Source organism: Styela clava, chromosome 5 (assembly GCF_964204865.1).
Source record: "Styela clava chromosome 5, kaStyClav1.hap1.2, whole genome shotgun sequence".
Classification (NCBI taxonomy): domain Eukaryota; kingdom Metazoa; phylum Chordata; class Ascidiacea; order Stolidobranchia; family Styelidae; genus Styela; species Styela clava.
Genome location: NC_135254.1, coordinates 22,812,813 through 22,817,812, shown reverse-complemented (window position 1 = coordinate 22,817,812; position 5,000 = coordinate 22,812,813). Strand labels below are relative to the sequence as shown.

Here is a 5,000-nt window from a genome sequence, read left to right as displayed (position 1 = left end):
CGCCCCTCGAACGTAGTTGAACACGTCGAGGGGCCGGCGGTGTACGGGACACGCGGTCGCGCCGAGAAAGCTCGGCGACCGCTTCAACTTGGGGCGACGCCCGGCCGTCTTCGCAGAGGCCAGGCGACGGCCCTCGGGTGAGGACGAACGCGACCCTGAGGCAGACGCGGTCCCGGGATTGACCCGAGACCGCAATTCGCGTTCAGAAGGTCGACGTTCAATGTGTTCTGCAATTCACATTACTTCTCGCACTTGGCTGCGTCCTTCATCGACTCGCGAGCCGAGTGATCCACCGTTAAGAGTCGTCCTCGACGTTTCGCCCGGCGCCGAAGCGCGCGGACGTCACACTGTGGGATCGACCCCAAAACCACCACCGACAACAACTGCACAAAAACACCAACAAACGGCGCCGAGCGACCGCCGGGCTGGGCCGGCGGCACATCGAGCGCGGTGCCCAGAAGCCACCATCGCACTCGGCTGCCTTGCTATGCCAACGTGTTACGCGTGTCGCACGGGGCGGAACCCCGATTGACGGCCGCCCTCTCGGCGGCACCCAAAGACAATTAAGTGCGCGGTCGGCCGGGGCCTACCACCACTTTCGGTAATGATCCTTCCGCAGGTTCACCTACGGAAACCTTGTTACGACTTTTACTTCCTCTAAATGATCAAGTTTGATCGTCTTCTCGACACGCCGACGCGGCCGTTGCCAGCCGCGACGGGGCCGATCCAAGGACCTCACTAAACCATTCAATCGGTAGTAGCGACGGGCGGTGTGTACAAAGGGCAGGGACGTAATCAACGCAAGTTGATGACTTGCGCTTACTGGGAATTCCTCGTTCAAGGGAAACAATTGCAAGTCCCTATCCCAATCACGAATGAGGTTCAACGGGTTACCCGGACCTTTCGGCCTAGGTTAGACACTCGCTGCTTCACTCAGTGTAGCGCGCGTGCGGCCCCGGACATCTAAGGGCATCACAGACCTGTTATTGCTCAATCTCGTGTGGCTAAACGCCACTAGTCCCTCTAAGAAGTTAGACGCCGACCGAGAAGGTCGCGTAACTATTTAGCATGCCAGAGTCTCGTTCGTTATCGGAATTAACCAGACAAATCGCTCCACCAACTAAGAACGGCCATGCACCACCACCCACAGAATCAAGAAAGAGCTCTCAATCTGTCAATCCTACCTGTGTCCGGGCCGGGTGAGTTTCCCCGTGTTGAGTCAAATTAAGCCGCAGGCTCCACTCCTGGTGGTGCCCTTCCGTCAATTCCTTTAAGTTTCAGCTTTGCAACCATACTTCCTCCGGAACCCAAAGACTTTGGTTTCCCGGAAGCTGCCGGAAAGGTCGTCATGGTAACGCCTCCCGATCGCTAGTTGGCATTGTTTATAGTCAGAACTAGGACGGTATCTGATCGTCTTCGAACCTCTGACTTTCGCTCTTGATTAAAGAAAACATTCTTGGCGAATGCTTTCGCAGTAGTTCGTCTTCCGCCGATCCAAGAATTTCACCTCTAACGGCAGAGTACGGACGCCCCCGTCTGTCCCTCTTAATCATTACCTCGTGCTCCGAAAACCAACAAAATAGAACCGAGGTCCTATTCCATTATTCCATGCAACACTATGCAGGCGAACAGCCTGCTTTGAACACTCTAATTTTTTCAAAGTAAACTTATCGGCCACCGCCGACACTCAGTCAAGAGCACCGACGGAGAACCGAAGGTGAGGCGAACGCAACCAGTGACACGCCTTGCGACGGACCGGCGGCGCTCGCCCAAAATCCAACTACGAGCTTTTCAACCGCAACAACTCTAGCATACACTGTTGGAGCTGGAATTACCGCGGCTGCTGGCACCAGACTTGCCCTCCAATGGATACTCGTTAAGAGTTTTAGGATGTACTCATTCCAATTACAGGGCCTCGTTAGAGTCCTGTATTGTTATTTTTCGTCACTACCTCCCCGTGTCGGGAATGGGTAATTTGCGCGCCTGCTGCCTTCCTTGGATGTGGTAGCCGTTTCTCAGGCTCCCTCTCCGGAATCGAACCCTGATTCCCCGTTACCCGTTATCACAAAGGTAGGCACGTAGCGTACCTTCGACAGTTGATAGGGCAGACACTTGAATGATACGTCGTCGGTGCAGAGACCGTACGATCCGCGTGGTTATCCAGAGTCATCAAACGTCACAGGACGAACCCGGTCGGTTTTGATCTGATAAAAGCGCGCCTCCCGAAGTCGGCGCTTAATGCATGTATTAGCTCTAGAATTACCACAGTTATCCACTTCGCTTACGAGACCAAATAAACCAAGACTGATTTAATGAGCCATTCGCAGTTTCGCTTTACGAGAACTCGTACTTGCACCTGCATGGCTTAATCTTTGAGACAAGCATATCACTACTGGCAGGATCAACCAGATAGCTGCGACAGCTGCGCTCGGCCCTTGCTGGGCCGCCCGGCGCGTGCTCGTCGCATTCGTTTAAGACCGAGGCGATCGCCTGCGGCCGTACTCAGCTTCGACAGTCGCTGGCCGCGACGTCCACGCTCTCGCCGGCAGTGCCAGGCGGAGCGATTTGCGTTTTTTCTTTGCTCGCCCTCTCTCGGGCTCGATCCATTCAGTTTCGCACAAACAAGAGCTCTGCCGGCCGCCTGCAGCGGTGCCTAAAACCCGGGCATAACAATGCGACCGTTCTGCTAGGCCGACAAGCGCTCAAGCCAGACGCTCGATCGAACGCCCCCTACATATTAGTCGAGACAACGGCTCGCTCATTAGCATCGCGTTTGTACTTTAACTTTTTTCGGCTCGGCTTCTTTCGACGCCGATGCCGGCGACGCAGCACTCTCTCGCCCGCCAGCCACCGAGAAAAGGGTGCGCTCCGACCGGCCCCGCACCGCTCTTTCTTGGCTCATTCGAAATTACTGTCTTTCGCTCTGACATGCCTTACCTAGGGTTAGGTTAGTATGCTTGCACGTTTGTACTTTAACTTTTTTCGGCTCGGCTTCTTTCGACGCCGATGCCGGCGACGCAGCACTCTCTCGCCCGCCAGCCACCGAGAAAAGGGTGCGCTCCGACCGGCCCCGCACCGCTCTTTCATGGCTCATTCGAGTTTACTGTCTTTCGCTCTGACATGCCTTACCTAGGGTTAGGTTAGTATGCTTGCACGTTTGTACTTTAACTTTTTTTGGCTCGGCTTCTTTCGACGCCGATGCCGGCGACGCAGCACTCTCTCGCCCGCCAGCCACCGAGAAAAGGGTGCGCTCCGACCGGCCCCGCACCGCTCTTTCTTGGCTCATTCGAAATTACTGTCTTTCGCTCTGACATGCCTTACCTAGGGTTAGGTTAGTATGCTTGCACGTTTGTACTTTAACTTTTTTCGGCTCGGCTTCTTTCGACGCCGATGCCGGCGACGCAGCACTCTCTCGCCCGCCAGCCACCGAGAAAAGGGTGCGCTCCGACCGGCCCCGCACCGCTCTTTCTTGGCTCATTCGAGTTTACTGTCTTTCGCTCTGACATGCCTTACCTAGGGTTAGGTTAGTATGCTTGCACGTTTGTACTTTAACTTTTTTCGGCTCGGCTTCTTTCGACGCCGATGCAGGCGACGCAGCACTCTCTCGCCCGCCAGCCACCGAGAAAAGGGTGCGCTCCGACCGGCCCCGCACCGCTCTTTCTTGGCTCATTCGAAATTACTGTCTTTCGCTCTGACATGCCTTACCTAGGGCTAGGTTAGTATGCTTGCACGTTTGTACTTTAACTTTTTTCGGCTCGGCTTCTTTCGACGCCGATGCCGGCGACGCAGCACTCTCTCGCCCGCCAGCCACCGAGAAAAGGGTGCGCTCCGACCGGCCCCGCACCGCTCTTTCTTGGCTCATTCGAGTTTACTGTCTTTCGCTCTGACATGCCTTACCTAGGGTTAGGTTAGTATGCTTGCACGTTTGTACTTTAACTTTTTTTGGCTCGGCTTCTTTCGACGCCGATGCCGGCGACGCAGCACTCTCTCGCCCGCCAGCCACCGAGAAAAGGGTGCGCTCCGACCGGCCCCGCACCGCTCTTTCTTGGCTCATTCGAGTTTACTGTCTTTCGCTCTGACATGCCTTACCTAGGGTTAGGTTAGTATGCTTGCACGTTTGTACTTTAACTTTTTTCGGCTCGGCTTCTTTCGACGGCGATGCCGGCGACGCAGCACTCTCTCGCCCGCCAGCCACCGAGAAAAGGGTGCGCTCCGACCGGCCCCGCACCGCTCTTTCTTGGCTCATTCGAAATTACTGTCTTTCGCTCTGACATGCCTTACCTAGGGTTAGGTTAGTATGCTTGCACGTTTGTACTTTAACTTTTTTCGGCTCGGCTTCTTTCGACGCCGATGCCGGCGACGCAGCACTCTCTCGCCCGCCAGCCACCGAGAAAAGGGTGCGCTCCGACCGGCCCCGCACCGCTCTTTCTTGGCTCATTCGAAATTACTGTCTTTCGCTCTGACATGCCTTACCTAGGGTTAGGTTAGTATGCTTGCACGTTTGTACTTTAACTTTTTTCGGCTCGGCTTCTTTCGACGCCGATGCCGGCGACGCAGCACTCTCTCGCCCGCCAGCCACCGAGAAAAGGGTGCGCTCCGACCGGCCCCGCACCGCTCTTTCTTGGCTCATTCGAGTTTACTGTCTTTCGCTCTGACATGCCTTACCTAGGGTTAGGTTAGTATGCTTGCACGTTTGTACTTTAACTTTTTTCGGCTCGGCTTCTTTCGACGCCGATGCCGGCGACGCAGCACTCTCTCGCCCGCCAGCCACCGAGAAAAGGGTGCGCTCCGACCGGCCCCGCACCGCTCTTTCTTGGCTCATTCGAAATTACTGTCTTTCGCTCTGACATGCCTTACCTAGGGTTAGGTTAGTATGCTTGCACGTTTGTACTTTAACTTTTTTCGGCTCGGCTTCTTTCGACGCCGATGCCGGCGACGCAGCACTCTCTCGCCCGCCAGCCACCGAGAAAAGGGTGCGCTCCGACCGGCCCCGCACCGCT

The 5,000-nt window shown here is 55.7% G+C and overlaps 2 non-coding genes across 2 annotated transcripts; both read right to left on the bottom strand.

Moving 5' to 3' along the window:
• Positions 1-150: 150 nt before the first annotated feature.
• LOC144423334 (5.8S ribosomal RNA) lies at positions 151-304 on the bottom strand. The gene has a single exon (XR_013475828.1). It is a non-coding gene; the product is annotated as a 5.8S ribosomal RNA (ribosomal RNA).
• A 298-nt stretch (positions 305-602) lies between these two features.
• LOC144423648 (small subunit ribosomal RNA) lies at positions 603-2,412 on the bottom strand. Its single transcript, XR_013476113.1, has one exon. It is a non-coding gene; the product is annotated as a small subunit ribosomal RNA (ribosomal RNA).
• Positions 2,413-5,000: the final 2,588 nt, after the last annotated feature.